Source organism: Sinocyclocheilus grahami, unplaced genomic scaffold, assembly GCF_001515645.1.
Source record: "Sinocyclocheilus grahami isolate Dianchi unplaced genomic scaffold, SAMN03320097.WGS_v1.1 scaffold162.1, whole genome shotgun sequence".
NCBI classification, from domain to species: domain Eukaryota; kingdom Metazoa; phylum Chordata; class Actinopteri; order Cypriniformes; family Cyprinidae; genus Sinocyclocheilus; species Sinocyclocheilus grahami.
In genome coordinates, this window is record NW_015505341.1 from 1,423,583 (window position 1) to 1,440,825 (window position 17,243).

General features: G+C 36.4%; 1 protein-coding gene across 1 annotated transcript in view; it reads right to left on the reverse strand.

Moving 5' to 3' along the window:
- pard3bb (par-3 family cell polarity regulator beta b) overlaps positions 1–17,243 on the reverse strand; it is a gene marked incomplete at its 5' end in the record, with an annotated part of 318,014 nt that overhangs the window by 271,782 nt on the left and 28,989 nt on the right. The window lies entirely within an intron of this gene.

Here is a 17,243-nt window from a genome sequence, read left to right on the forward strand (position 1 = left end):
TCAGCCGGAGGAAACCCTGACTCCCGGATAATTGAATTGCCGGGCACATGAAAAAACTTTTTGATTTTTTTTTTTTTTTTTTACAGTTTATTGAACCTTCAGACAAAATCTAAAATTAAATGCATGTATATTTTTGTTGAGTATCATATTTGATCAATCACATTTAAACTATCAATCAGATGACAAAGCATGCAGCAGATTGTGCACAACAGGTTTTTCAGCAAAATTTTGATCATGCTGATTTAATCTGATTTTAATTTAGAAACCTTAGCGTATCCAATAAGATACAGTAGGCTATAGTTTTCAGGTTAACACTGAAAAAAAACACACACAATAATTTAACAATAACTCATTCAGGCTGCCTTGAACTGTGTGTAGGACATACAAATATATTTTCAGTTATTCAAAACTTGAAGAAACATATTTTAACCCTTCTAAGCATAATCAGTGTGTGATGTAAAACTAATAAGAGTGCAGTAATACTAATAAGTGTTCACTGAGGTACACCTTTGTTTTTTCAATATTTGCTTGTAGTCACTCACTCATGTCTCTTCCAGCCCTTCATCCTGTTTTTACATGAAAATAAAGATGTTAGAACCCTGGTGAAAGAGGAAAACCAGCTCACTGTTCAAACTTAAACACATAAACAAACACACACACACACACACACACACACAAAGACGTGTTTTCTTGTCATTATTTTGAGATTTAGCACTGGTCGTGTTCAGTTGATTCAGCTGCAGGAAACACTGATACCCTGATAATTGAATTGCCTGACACATGAAATAACTGTTTGATTTTTTTTTTTTTTTTTACAGTTTATTGAACCTTCAGACAAAATCTAAAATTAAATGCATGTATATTTTTGTTGAGTATCATATTTGATCAATCACATTTAAACTATCAATCAGATGACAAAGCATGCAGCAGATTGTGCACAACAGGTTTTTCAGCAAAATTTTGATCATGCTGATTTAATCTGATTTTAATTTAGAAACCTTAGCGTATCCAATAAGATACAGTAGGCTATAGTTTTCAGGTTAACACTGAAAAAAAACACACACAATAATTTAACAATAACTCATTCAGGCTGCCTTGAACTGTGTGTAGGACATACAAATATCTTTTCAGTTATTCAAAACTTGAAGAAACATATTTTAACCCTTCTAAGCATAATCAGTGTGTGATGTAAAACTAATAAGAGTGCAGTAATACTAATAAGTGTTCACTGAGGTACACCTTTGTTTTTTCAATATTTGCTTGTAGTCACTCACTCATGTCTCTTCCAGCCCTTCATCCTGTTTTTACATGAAAATAAAGATGTTAGAACCCTGGTGAAAGAGGAAAACCAGCTCACTGTTCAAACTTAAACACATAAACAAACACACACACACACACACACACACACACAAACACTGAGCATAGATTAACAGCACCACCTAGCTCCTGTAAGGGTTAACTGCATCCCACCCACAACACTTTGCTCTCTCTCAAATAACACTCACTCAGGTTCCGCAGAATAAATCAAGCTGAAATGACATGATGAGGGTGACCACTCTATTGACATGAGGGTGACTATTCTATTCAATGGTTTTGGGATGAATCTGAACACAGACTGTGAGTCAATTGCCCAACAATAACACCTCACTCATGCTCTTTGTCTGAATGGGAGCAAATCCCTGCATCCATGTTCCAACGAGTGGAGAACCTTTAAGCGAAAAGGGACCTGGTGATCAGGTGTCCAATACTTATCACCCCGATATTGTACATCACACTTGTTACTGCCAGAGTATTCCTTGTAAGGGATCCTGCAGTAATCACAGTGCATTACAGCAAAACCTCTCTTTGCTTCTGTCTCTCTGTCAGTGATTGATGGGAGGTCACACACATACTCCTACTGCAGCTTTATGTCTAAATTCTGCTTTTGTTTAACTGTCAATTCAAAAGTGTTTCCTTTTCTCCTCGGAACCTCCTTGACAGGAACGGCACAGCCTGTAGTAAACCCACGCACACACACACACACAGAGAGACAAAGCACAACATCCCCAGTGTAATTACCATGCAGTCTGACTGTACACAGCATTTAACAATCCCTGCGTATCCTACAGCGCCTGCATAAACCCTGCAGTCAGAAATCACTGTGTGGGGGAGCTTTCAAAACTGTATGCTGGGATCTTTTTCACTCAGTCTGAATGTATTACTTGAAATAAAAGGCAAACAGAAAATATTGGTTGGGGCTGGTTATATCTGGATTTCTTAGATGTGGTTGTGATGGTGGGTTCTGGAATGCCTTATAAAGGTACTGTGGTGGTAACAGGGTGCAGTGATAATATTTATGGTGATTCTATTCATAAACGAGAATAATAAAATTGAGAACAGATGAAAACCATATGGGGGAAAAAGAATCATGTAAACAAAATCAACAACTGTAAACCAAATAATGTTTCCTTTGGTTACACTGATGTGATTTTTGCTCTGCCAATTTTTGTTCACGCTTTTGTTTCTTTTTGTTCACGCTGTTTTCTTGGCTGTTTTCCAGGATATTTACTTGAGACTTCACACGTTGTGCAGTTTTATGCAGACTGTACTTTAATATGCATGATCCTAAATGATTACCATATTCACGTACCATGCTATTTACACGGTACTCCATGGTATATGTACAAAAAATACGGCATTATCAGGGTATCAGTGTTTCCTGCAGCTGAATCAACTGAACACGGCCAGTGCTAAATCTCAAAATAATGACAAGAAAACACGTCTTTGAGTTGTCCTCCTAGACTGCAGGCAAAATACAAACATGTAGTCTGATTTACTAAGAAGTGGCTCTTAAGGTGCGGTCATATTTACTGTTGGCGAAATACAGGCAATTCAATATGAATCAAAATCAACCAAAATTCTACATGAGCGCAAAATATTTCCCAGCGCAGATATCACAATGGGTTCAAGCTGGTCATGCAAATTCACCACACTGACCAACAGAAAGCTGTTTGGTTCAAAAGAAAGAGTGTGAGCGGTACTTCATATAAATCGCTACACTATTAACTGCAGACAATGGAATTTTGCTCCTGTGAGCCCACCTTTATGAAGCAGTTAAATTATTTAAAAGCAAGCATTGTGCCCAGCGTAGTCTGATTCCCAGCCAAATGAAACCACAAGTTGGTTCTTTGTGGTTTCAACCCTTCAGGTGTGTACTTTTGTGTACTTCAGGAAAACTTATATCAGTATTATCAGTGACTGATTGTTCTTATGGCAATGCATGGTTCAAGATACACATCTGCAGTTTTTTTGGTGGTAAATTATATAAAAATATAGAAAATAGTGTATAATCTGAATTCTGCAGAAAACACTGTTGTACCCTGTTCAGAAAATACATGGCAGTGCCATAGTACTATCTCCAGTAAGCTGTGATAGCATTATGTTACTGTTTTTTGCCAGAAATGGTTTGCTGCATCACTGAATGGATCCATATACAAGCAACAGACTTGACAATCATGCATTTTTTTTCCACATGTACCTTATAGATTAACAAAACCAAATTAAATATATGTTGAATCCCGAGGAAAGACAACCTACAAATACCAAAGACAAATTAACAGGTTACTCATATTTTTATGAATCTGGTTTCAAACTCTGTGTCTGTGTGTGTGTGTGTGTGTGTGTGTGTGTGTGTGTGTGTGTGTGTGTGTGTGTGTGTGTGTGTGTGTGTGTGTGTCAGCATGGACAGGTCAGATATTTGATTGTACCATAAGAAGATGATCAATGGTCCCATGTCACTGTGGTCTCCTCCACAAGGCCAGCGTCAAGTACTTCTGCTACATTCACATTTGCCATCTCCAGAAATGCCTTTCCTTCATCGATTCCCTTTCCTTTTCATTAGATAGCACAGAAAGCAGGTCTATGAAAAGGTGCTTTGCAACAAACTTCTTTAACCCATCCGGTAACATGTCTGCTATTTTTCAATAGTCCAAAAGAAGTCCAATAAAGTGCATCCATCCATCATAAAAAGTGTCCCACGCAGCTCCGGGGGATGAATAAAGGCCTCCTGAGGTGAATCCATGCATTTTTGAAAGAAAAATATCCATATTTAAAACTTTATAAACAGTAATCTGTAGCTTCCACTAACTGTCGTACGTGGGTTCACAAAACAAGGATTTGTAAAGGAAAAATGTTGGAAGATTTCAATATAAGCCAAGAGGAAAATGGTTTTCTTTTGCTAAACAAAAGAAACGTTGCTTCCTTTGCTCCTGTAAACAAAATTTTGGTTCTTGCGAGACTAGCATATTTTCACCGGACCTTACACTACACCTAGGTCCTACTTCATCCGCTGGAACGCCACTCTATCATGTACGCACATATATCAGTTAGCGGAAGCAAGAGATCACTGTTCATACAAAGTTTTAAATATGGATATTTTTCTTACAAAAACGCATCGTTCCTCTTCAGGAGGCCTCTATTAACCCCTCGGTGCATTTTTTAATTTAACTCTGATTGGATTCATCTGAAAAAAGAAAATCGCCTAGGATGCCTTGAGCATGAGTAAATCATGGGGTAATTTTCATTTTTGGGTGAACTGTCCCTTTAACATAACTCATTAACCAGTCACACTGATCTGGTTTTCTTGATCATGTCCACCAGCTCCAATGATCAGAACCACTGATCGACATCAGTCGACCACTATCAAATATCCAATTCCAAATATCCATATATTATATAACAGGGATGGCTCCCACTGGTGAACACCCGAGTAGTCGACTGGTAAGGCCAAACTGAGCTTTTCTTTACCACACAGATTTAACAAAACAAAAAAAAAACCTTCTGTGAACTACTGAGACTAAGCTCATAATCGTAGTAACCATAATCAGATTAAACTATGTTTGCATTATTAATGCATTATTCTGAGGTTTTCCCTTTAGTCCGAATCGCTAAACTCATTGCAGGTGTTGATGATCTTCTGCGGCGGCGGGGTTCAGCCACACTGTTACGTCATAAAGTTGCACATTCCACAACCTGTCGTTTTTGGCAGATTGGCTTCAATATAAGCAGTTTTTAGACTTATGGGGAAGTTTTGACTTCTGAAACTTACAGGATGTTTTTATAGTACAATGGCCTCTTGCATGTCAAAAGATCAAGGACATTTGGATTTCTCAGTTCATGACCCCTTTAATGTTGTGTAAAATGACAGAATTATGAAATTATAAATTTCAGAAAGAGTATGTGTCCACAGAGCAGTTTTCAATTTTTAAACTGATATTTGTTACTTAAATATCAAATTACCTGCATAATTTGGGCCCTGTTGTTAATTTTCACAATTAACATTTTCATAATGTACCAAATAAGACTGTTCACTGTATATTTTACAGCATTAGGTGTGGTGACATTTGTCATTGCTCTGTAAATTTTCCAATAGGAATCCACACAATCTGAAGTTTCGCATGAGGGGGAAAAGATTTCCCCACACAGGTTTCTCTCATTTTCAAGCTTGTCACATGAATTCACCACGTTGATCAACAGAAAGCTCCTTGGTTTGCAGATTAGTTCTGTGTGAGCTGTGCTTCATTTATCTCTACACTACTGATAATAGACTATTTATTTTACTGATTTTTTTTATTTTTGGCAAATTTCACTGAAATTTTACTAATGTGACTACACCTTTAGATTAGAGGGAATTTCTTTAATCTCAAAATTGCCATTATAACTGGATTATACCAGAATTAATCAGAATCAAATCAAAATTGGAACCAACTCAAATCGAAACCCTGTGAAAAGGAGTCAAACTGAATTGAGAAATCTGTATCAGTACCCGGCAATAGTTAAGAATAAAAATAGTTTTACACATCCTTATTCTATACCTTACTTATCTCTGTCTCTCTTCTCTTGTTAGGCCGTTCGATTCATGTCCACTAGATGCAGCACTACTGTTAACTGCTGTACATTACAGCTGTTGTTATTATTTATAATGACTCATAAAAGTGAGAGGTAAACCCTCATAAATCACACAAGTCAGGAGACGTAGTGAGCTCCAGCAGGTCTTATTTCTTGCATCTCACACAACCCTACTTCATCACGGCCACACAGCGAACATGTCGCACACCCTACTATATCTGTTCCTCCAGTTCCGCCCCTTCATTTCTTTGTTCAGTCATTCGGCCCCTCTCCAGCTCCGCCAAGTCATGTCCACAGGGGCGTCGAGGAGAAAATGGAATGCGTGATTAACCTGTAGTCAGAGCTGATCCCTAACCTGTAGGACACCGGCAGTCTGAATGAGGTCCTTTCACGGGAAGCCCGTGCAAAGTGCCTGAGGAAAGCGCTCTTTGTTATTACAACATAACTGCTTTATGATGCTGAAAAAAAGCCTTATTAGCGCTTGAGTAATTGACATGTAGTTTCCAGCAGTCCTTGGGCTGTTTTTCCTGATTGCTCATGCTAGTTTGCTATTTTCCATTTTGTGTTTTTCCCCTTCACCCTTTTTTTTCCCCCATTCACACACTTAAGTAAATGATAATTTTTTCCGTCAAGGTAACATTTATGTCTTACTCTCGTCTTGTTAGCTCTTACATATTCATTCAAAAATGCCTGATGGCTGCCAAAATTCAGGTGCTTCTCAATGTCGGTCCAATTGCCTCTTCTTTTTTTTGTGGTCAAAATGTATATACATGTATTGGGAAAGGTGTACATGTTAGGTTCTGTAACTGGTCACATTTTATATATTTATTTATTTATTTATTTTATAATATTTGCATAATATTAATATTTTAGCTTTCATTTTTATATTTTCAGATTTTTTATTTTCATTTTAGTTTTAATAATTGTGTTATGTGCTTTTGTCCTTTTCATTCGGATTTATATTGTTTTTATAGTTTATTTTTACATCGTTTATTTCATTTAAAGTTTTAGTAAATTTAGCACTTCAGCTTATTTCAGATAGTTGCCAAAACAGCACTTCTTATTTAAGTGTTATTTTATTTTTTATCTAATATTTATATTTTATTTGAGTTTCATTTTATTTACTGGAAATTATTTTGAAGTTTTAGTTAACAATAACAACACTGGTTCATTTTAAACGGTCCTTCAGTGTTACCATTTTTATTATTATTATTTAATGCTATGTGCATAATAATTACAGTAAAATGCTGTTTAATATGTTTTTAAGTGACATATAGCATGTCCTATTTTTCACTACTCAACTATGACTCAAACGATCGTACTGTATATTTTGGCTAAAATAAAACCCAGAAAAGAAACAGCAAGTTTCTTTAGCATCATTCATTAATACAGCATATGCATCTCTCTGCATCCACAGAATGAATCCAACCAGCACAACAAATGAAATTCCAAAAACCTGAGGAACTCCACTCAACATTTCATCTTAATCTTTGGTTTCATAAGTCAATGTGGAAAAGAGATCATTCCTAGGCCAATCAATGAGTGAGTCCAACAGCCGTCAGCATTACACTCAACCAATACTTCATCTTTTTCCCCACTGTCATAAGCTCAATACGTCTACCATGTGAGGAAGATGAATGCATTTAATGCATTTAGTAAATGTCAACCTAGTGAAAGCTGAAACTGCAAAGCTGTCTAATCAGATTCACATCACCACTATCAAAACAACAACCAATAACAAATTTAAAAGGTACGTCCAAACAGTTTATTGACTGCATGCAATTAAAAGCAAAATAAGTAGAGACCACCATTTGAATATGTTTTAAAATGTAATTTTTTACAGTGATGGACAATGACATGGGGGATTTTGCTAGATGGCCATCTGCCAAAACATTGAAAACAATTGTATCATTAAAAACATAACATTCTCATTTTCCACTAGATATTTTCATCTTCATCTCATCAGCAATTTCGATTTTTGGCACGCTCTGCAACAGCTGACCAGTAAAGGCCCGGGTATACTTCACTTTCCACATTCTGTACCGTCTCGCGCACAGCTTTAAAAGTACACTGTAAAAAATTAATCATGGGTCTTGTAATTTTCATTAAAAAAATTAAGGTGATAATTAAAAATAGTGTGTATATTTCATTAAAGAAATTGTGGTTCAAGAATCAAACCCAACCACATGGTGAGCGTTTATGCCAAAAGAATACTAATCTACAATAATCATCCATCAGCTGAAAATAAGCATAAACTAAAATAATTCAAATCAAATAACACTTTCTTAAATAAACAATTAAAAAAAATAAAAATAAAAGACTGCACTTCATATGCCATCAAATCCAGATACACCTAAGGCCATTTCACAGCACCCTCTCTGTGGAAGTTCACACTCTGTAGAGTTCACACCAAAGTGTGCACCATAAAGGCCATCAGCACAGGACCCTTATTGAGAATGATGGAGGTGAGCTGGGGTCAGAGGCATTAGGCAGTCTGGCTGCTCAGACATAAACAAACACTCCAGTATTAGCGCTTAACGGCCCCGCTCTCAGACCATCGCACCATTAACCTCCCCTTTGCCTTTTATCCTTAGCCGTTTAAATGCAAATGCAGTAAAGCAAACAAAACATCTTCCCGTGTTCATGAAAAGAAAGTCTGCCTGTTTGATCAGCACACTGGGCGGTTAGTCTATCGATAAAGGTATATGAAAATAAATACTGTTATGGATTTGGCTGCCTAAAGACTTGAGTGCTAAAGGTCGACACCAAGAATTCTCTCCATCAATAGACTTAGGCTGTATCACCTGATGCTAATCAACCAGGTCACCCTGATGGCCCCCTGACCAATAACATTGAGCCAGATTAACTTCGTCAACAGGTCAAAACAATTTTCGTGTTTAAATCTGCAGAAGACCTAATAAGTGAGATAAAAACTTCTGTTGTTTGTCCATGCTGGTTCACATGAACTCCGTTTTCAGTGACCTTGGCAGTGCTAAAACCCTGAATGTGTGCAGTGTGTCCTCTGGGGTCAGATGATTGTTGTGTCTTTGGGGTTTAATGAAACCAGCCGTCCAAATGGACTCGACCCTTCTCATGCAACAACACAATGATTCTTTTCACACGTATATCACATAGGCAAGCAAATAAGGGCCTGATGTCAAGTTTGATTTAACTGATGACAAACACATTTTTGAAAACAATTTGTTGTGCCAAAAGACAAATGGTCAAATTCTCTGCATTGTCTGAAAAATGTTATATCTGAATGAACTGTTCAGAAACCAAAAATAAACAGGCCTGTTAAGAGCCAGTCATGATAAGAAACTAATAATGTTACATTAAAAAAAATTAACATATAAAGACTGTTTGGCAACAAAACATTTTCAAACACAGTCCAATGCACAATTTTTGTTGTAGAAGAAATGTTTTGGATATTATTATAAACAAGTAAATAAAATATAATCAAAAAAATAAAATCTACTCAAATGTTTACATTTTAAAATATTTATTGCATTTATTTTTTTAAATACATATTCGTTATAGTCCACAGAAAAATGAAACTTCTGTCATCATTTTCGCATCCTCATGTTGTTCCAAACCTGTATGAGTTTCTGTGTTCCATGTAAGGATCTGATACTCAGTATCCGTATCGGCTCGATACTGCTATTTTCTGCCAGATCGGGTATCGGTTAGACGAGACTGATCCAAATCCGATATTGTGCGTATACTATTCTGTAAAGTGTTCTGAAGCCGTTACATAGTTTAATGTAAGTTACAGATGAATTTTATAGTATATATTTATATATAAATATATTTGCTTGTTTTTCATGAATGTATTTTACGACAATTCAAAGAGCAATGTGCAACATTTTACCAGATTTAGTCCTACACATTCACTTTTATTTGTTCCCCACTAGTTTTTTTTTTCACTAAATGCTTAGATTTTAGTGATTTTTCGAGAGTAACTTGCTGCTGAATTATCCACAAACCTAGTTTATAATAGTATTTTTGTCATAGACTACGATTATATATATTTTTTTCATTTGCTATTTTTCTTTATAATATAGTTGTCTATATTTTGTAGATAGTGTTTAACACACAAAAGAGTGATGATCAGGTCAACACACAGAGGTATAGAAATTCTACATTGACTTAAAAAAAAGAATAAACTGCGCTGGTATCCGAATTTTTGGTATCTGATCTGATCAGTATCGGCCAATACTCCAAATTTTTGGTATCGAATCGGGATCGGCCGATATTCAGAATTTTTGGTATCGGATCGGTTCTAAAAAATGTTTTATTGTATCCGTGCACCCTTACTTATATGGAACAGAAAAGAAGAATGCTGGTAACCAAACTATTTTGGGTAAGTATGACAGAAGTTTATTTTTTGTGTGGAATATCCCTTTAAAATAAAAATAATAAACAGTAGAGGCATTTAGCTCTTTTCAAAACTGACTTAAAACCCGAAAAAAAGTCTACACACAAATATGAATGCAAATTTCGGCACAGACATTTGAAGGTTACAATGTGAATTGTCAAAATGTCAAGCATTCACATCTGCATGCTTAAGAATATTTCCGGTCTAAGAGTTATAATTGTTAGTGCTTTTTAAATGGATCAATTATACCCAATTATAGGCACAATTATTTTTTATAAGTCGTCTGTGTTGACTGGCATATTGCTCTGCTTAAACCTGTAACATTTGTAAGGGTGCCATCGTTCAAGTTTGACAGGCATACAAAATAATTGTACTGTCACAAACCAAATGCGTAACCTGCTGTTTCCTAATCTCAGTGTTGAAACTGTATACTGCATTAATGCGTACTAAATCTCTTGGCTTCAGTAACTCTTAGGAAAAGCAAACACTTGGGTTATGTGAAGGTTATGTGGCACACAACTGCTGTCATTTTGTTTTGCAGATGGCACAATAAGTCCCTTCAGAGCCACAAAGAGAGCATATGACCAATCTGAGGTGAAATATTTATAAAGATCCAAACAAAACTCACAAAGTGAAGCATTATAAATCTTATGAACAATCTCTCTAATCTCCCTCATGCTCACAAATACATGCTGAACCCTAAAATAACCAATTAAAAGAGCTCATTAAAAAAATATATGCTGACAAACAGCTCGTAATCATCTCTCCATATCTATTTATATCAACAGTCTTTAATGTACTAATCAGGATATAGATGCATTAATTATGGATCAGGATCAAGGCGAGCGGGGAAATTACAGCCAACAGATGTTCAGAGAGCGAGTGCAGGCATTCAGTATTCATGCTTCAAAAAGGGCAAAGCGTTCAGCGATTGAGGTCCACTTCACTTCACGTTTCCCCTCTTCCAGTGGTCCATGTTGCCTAGAAACTGCCTTAATAGCAAATCCATTTTAATATCTTTTCATATGTATTCCAAATGTATTATTCAAACGTTTAATATCTTTTTAAACCCCCTCTGGGTAGTTAGGACTATTAAAAGCTGCCTTCATTCTGTTTTCGCCCCTCTCGCTTATTCACTCATTCCTTTGTTTTCTCCATCTCTTCCTCTTCTGCCCTGAGGGGAGACAAGGCCACGGCTCGTTCTGGGGCTCCTTATCAAAGTCTGCCTGCAGGAGCGTGTGTGCTTTCTTCGGAGAGACTGGAGAGAACCTCTAGATTTAGGGGCTGTTCACACAGGATGCATCCTTATGTTAAAAACAACCAGAGAGAGCGCAATGGAAATTAACAGAAGGAGTGTTTAAAAGTAATCATGTCATGAGCTGTGTTATATAAAAATGCAGTGGAACGACATTCGCTAGCTGTTTCAACTTATTGTAGTTTGTGAAAACAGATGCAGACACAAATTTCAAAAGTGTTTTGTGCCACGTTTTACCATGTTTAAATATATTTCACATAATTTTATCCAAGTTTATACAGAAAATGTGAAAAAAGATTCTGCCTGAGTCTGGTGATATCTAATAAAACTCACATTAGTCACAGAGGTGACTTTATTCACAACCAATAAAATGAAACAGCGTTTATGAGGTCAATGACATGACAAACGCAAGAAGATTTCAATATTGTAACAGCACTGCATGTAAAATGGTCATAATGTGTTTTAATTAGATGTGATGTGCCCAATCAATACACTCAAGATGGTTATTCCACCCAAGGCTCATCTGATTGGTCCATTGTTTCAAAACTGGCACTGTCCCACTGTGTTAGGACTATTTTTAACTAGACACATTATCTTAAAAACGCCCTCATGGGGCACAATGTTGGAGAAAACATTAAGATGAGGCAAAAGTACGGTGGCCGAGAGAGCTCAACACGCTGCAACTTCAGAAAACGCATGCAAATAGAAAAAGCACCAGTAAATCAAAAAAACAACTTCATCAATTTGACAACAAACGCACTGCAAAGGCTCACAACACAACCAAATAAAGAAACGCACTGCAAATGCTCACAACGCAAACAATTAAAGAAACGCGCTGCAAAGGCTCACAACAAAACCAAATAAAGAATTTTATTTTTTTTACATTTCTTTGTTTGGTTGTGGTGTGAGCATTTGCAGCGCATGTGTTGTCAAATTAATGAAGTTGTTTTCTTAATTTGCAGCGCGTTTTTTTTTATTTGGTTGTGTTGTGAGCATTTGCAATGCTTGTGTTGTCAAATTAATGAAGTTGTTTTCTTAATTTGAAGGTGTTTTTTCTATTTGCAGCGCGTTTCTTTATTTGGTTGTGTTGTGAGCATTTGCAGCACGTGTGTTGTCAAATTGATGAAGTTGTTTTCTTAATTTGCAGTGCGTTGAGCTCTCTCGGCCACCGTATAAAACATCCAAATACTTATAAATACAGGTATTTCTCTAAAAAATAGTCATTAAAAACCCATATTGGTCGACCACTACAAGGGAAACACAACAGGTATTTGAGACCACAAACAATACTGCAGGGATTTGTGTGCCTGTGTAGATCTTAATTCTTCCAGGGTTGTTGAGGATATGACGCCACCTGTGACACACTGAAATGAATCTCAATAAAATGCTGCAAACTGCCTGGAGTGATTAAAAAACAAAACAAAAAACAAAACAATGAGAGATGGAGTAATTATGATCTGTCTTATTCATAGTCATCTGCAACGATGGCCTCCTAACCCTGCCATCGTTTTTACCTCCACACACGTTGTCTGTTGCTATGGTGAACAAAACTCCCGTTTATCACTCAGCATGACCCAGCTGTTTCTAACTGTAGCGTACAGAGCAGGAAAAAACTATTGTCTGCTCACACACAGCCTAATATATGTGCAATTAAACAAATAACTCACTTTCAAGCCAAAGTTCAGCCAAAAATAAAAACCCTCATGTTGTTCCAAACACACATACTGTTATTTTTATGTGAGATACTCTAATGTTCAAAAGTTTGGGATCAATAATATTTTTAATACATTTATTCAGCAAGGACACATTAAATCGATGAAAAGTGACATTTATAATGACAAAAAAAATGTATTTAAAATAAATACTGTTCTTTTGAACTTTCTATTCATCAAAGAAACCTGAAAAAAAAGTATCACTGTTTCCACAAAAATATTAAGCTGCACAACTCTTTTCAGCATTGACAATAATAAGAAATGTTTCTTGAGCAGCAATCAAATCAGTAGGGATACACCGAAATGAAAATTCTGGGCCAAACCATATAATATAAGTATAAAATATATATATATATATAAAAGTGACGCATGTTTAACTGTCAACTTGAGTTTTGAATCTGTGGCGGAAGGAAGTAGTTCCGCACAAAAGCGGGTTTTATTAGGCACTCCGTTGTTTCTTGTTTAATTACACACGTTCCGTCGAACTGTTGTATAAACGCAATATCACTCTCGTACTCAAGCGATATTGCTCATGTATATGCCTATTATTTTTATTCAGTTCTATGCAACAGAATCAGATTAAATTTTTTTTATTTTATTATCCAAATAATGTATAGTCCTACAAAGTTATTATTATCAGAGCATGTGAGCAGAGCACAGCGTCACAAGAGGGTAGCGACATTTGATCAGTGTTGCCCAGTACAGCTGTACTACACCATGTTACAGCATAGTAGCGCTATTGCAAACAGGAACAAGTAGGCTATACTACGTAGAAATTTCCTGTCGGATTATTTGAGCGGACTTTGAGTGGAGTGTTCATATGAGCCATGAGCAACTCAGCGGAACACACATTCATAGGGTGGAAGATTGAGGAGCGTCACACCGCCATATATTTTCGGCTCATATTTTCAGCCGTTTTTCTCTTTTGGCCAAAAACCGAAAATGCAATTTTCGGCCGAAATTTCGGTGCATCCCTAAAAATCAGATTAGAATGATTTCTGAAGGATCATGTGACACTGAAGACTGGAGTAGTGACACTCAAAATTCAGCTTTGCCTTCACAGAAATAAATTACATTTTAAAACATTAAAAAATAAAACCACAATTATCTCACACTGCCACCGTTGAATGTACTGGTGAGGGGGTTGTGTGCTGGTTAAGTCAGTCCTTTAAAAGAATGAAAAACAACACAGCCGGGTCCCAGGGGAGCCAGAGAAAGGTAATGAGGGTGGTCCTTTAGATGTTACCCTTCATTCTGCAGTCTTTTAATTAGGGCGCTGATCAGACATAATGAAGTGAAAATGCCATTTCACATTTTTAAAGGTACTGCTATATAGCAAACCTGGGAAACAAAGTCCATCTGTCTGTATAAAGCATATCCTGAGAAATAACAATGTCTGGTGAGTTGATCATTACAGGTAAAAGGTGCAAAAACTCTGACAGTGTATTAGCATTCAAAACCCAAAAAAGAAACCTTGAAACTGGCTCATGATCAGCAACAGAGGGTGAGGTTTCAGCCTACATGCGAAAGAATCATGCCCTCCTCAAGGTGAATGACAGGAATTATGGGCTGGTTCTTCAGGGGCAATCCATCTGAGGTCAGGCAATTAGAAAACCCCGTTATCATCGCTCATGTAACTAAAAGGCTTCAGACCATCAGGCTGTCTGAGTTAAATTACCATTTCAATGCATGTTAATCTAAGGTTTTCTTTGCCGGATTCAGCCACCCCAAATCTTCATTTTCCAAGCCTTTTTATTCACCCTTTCATACAGAAGACCACTGAATGACCTGACATCTTAAGCACCATAAACCTGAAATATTCGTTCTGTCTAAAGCCTTGGTTTAATACATTTGGTAAAATAATTTCAGCACAGAAATGCTCTTCAATTTCCTCAAAGCCCCTATGGAAATCAAGAGAAAGCATGATATATAATGCACGTAAGCTTTAAAGAAATACTGTAGTTCAGCCAAAAAATAGAAAGTCATCGTTTATCACCCTTGTGTCATTCCAAACCCATAGGACTTTTTTCTTTCATGGAACATAAAAGCTGAATTTTTGAAGAATATCTTGTCCACTCTTGAAAATAATGAAAGTGAATAGGGAATGGGGCTATAAAAGCTCTAAAATGACAAAAAAAAATGATCATAAAAGTATCATAAATATCTAAATGACAGAGATATATAGAAGACTTATAATAACTTAAAGTTATTATTCACTGAAAATCTTAAGATCTGCCATCTGCCTTGGTGTGTTCAAACTAGCCATGTCTCGTTTGTGAAAATTGTTTGTATTGTTTTTTTTCTCTTCAATGAATCATTGATCTTATTCACAAATATCATCTTAATGATTCAATCTCGAATCTGACTGAATAATTCAGTTGTAGCTGGAGGGGAAGTACATTTTGGTTTGTTTAGCAGACTATGCTTTTATATGACAGTCAACTTAAGTATGGACCACTTTTGTTATCTTTTTTTTTTTTTACTTCTGCTCTTGTATATTTTTTTGAAGCTTGAAAGATTCAATCCCCATTCATTGTAATTGCATGAAAAAAGAGCAACCAACATATTTTTCAAAACATCTGTTTTGTGTTTCACAGATGAAAAAGTCATATAGCCTACGTTTGCAACAACATGAGGGTGAGTAAATGATGATATAATTTACATTTTTGAGTGAACTATGCCTTCCACACCCCGGAGATGCTAATTCAAACTGGCAAATTTGATGGGCAACCATCTAATCAGGTGAAGCCATTCATTAAGGTAATTAATTACTTTGATAGAGCCATCGGGAGATGAATATAATAACAACAGAGCCAGCTTTTCAAACTAATGTGGACAGCCTGGTCCCAGGTGCTGTTTTTCTCTTTAATTGAGGGTGAAAGAATATAGAGTGTCATTTTAACATTTCATTCACTCATCCAATTAACCCCGTGTGCTGGTACAGGGTCACATGCATCGTACAGACCTCCCGCCTACTGCTCTCAAGAAGTGTGACTTAAAGATTATTTCAGCCATTAATAAAGGGGAGAGAGGGGACAAGCAGGGTAGACCAGACACCTGAGTTAGAAGTAAGCTTTCAAAGCAGAATCATATTTTATTTACTATTATTTAAAAGTTCACCCAAAAATTTTTATTATTTTATAATTTATTCACTCATGTCGTTCCAAACCTGTTTTGCGGAACACAAAAGTTGATATTTTGAAGAATGTTGGTAACCAAACAGTTTTGGTGCCCACTGACTTCCATTGTGCAGACAAGATGAAATATGAGACTTTTCTCAAAATACCTGCTTTTCCGTTTCCACTGAAGAAAAAAGCAATACAGTTTTGGAACGATATGAGGGGGAGTAAATGACGACAGAATGATGAAAACACTAAGAAAAAAAACATTAAAGCCATATAGAGACTTGAATATCATAAAAGAGGAGGTGGTGCTAGGGCTGGGCGATATAGCTAAAAAATTTATCAATTATATAATGTTTCATATCGTTCGGTATCGATAATTACTGACATTTTTTATAACCTTTTTTTAAAACAAAGAGCAATAGAAAAAGTGTTTAAATTTAACCACTGTATTTTTAAATTAACCCAATTTATTGAGACAAAGCACGCAAAGAAAGAAGGCATGGTTTCAGTGACCGCAGTTAGTGTTGAATCAGCCATGTCAGGGAGACGCTGTGTGTGTCTAGGAGAAAGCAAAAGCACTTTATTTGGCCTGAAAGTAGATGCATTTAGGAATCTTTAAGATTACTTACAACAGAACAGCAATGCATTTTATGGACGACCGTTTCGTGAACCTAGGATAGGAGGTAATTCTGACTTTGCTATGACAATCTGGCGCTTCTGAATCAGCTACTGTTTTGTTATTAGTTTAAGTATTTGCTATTGACTGTTTAAATGTGGAGTTTTGCGCATCGTGTGTGTGTGTGAGAGAGAGAGAGCGAGAGAGAGATATCGTGTGTGTGTGTGTGTGCATGTGAGAGAGAGAGAGAGAGAGAGAGAGAGAGAGAGAG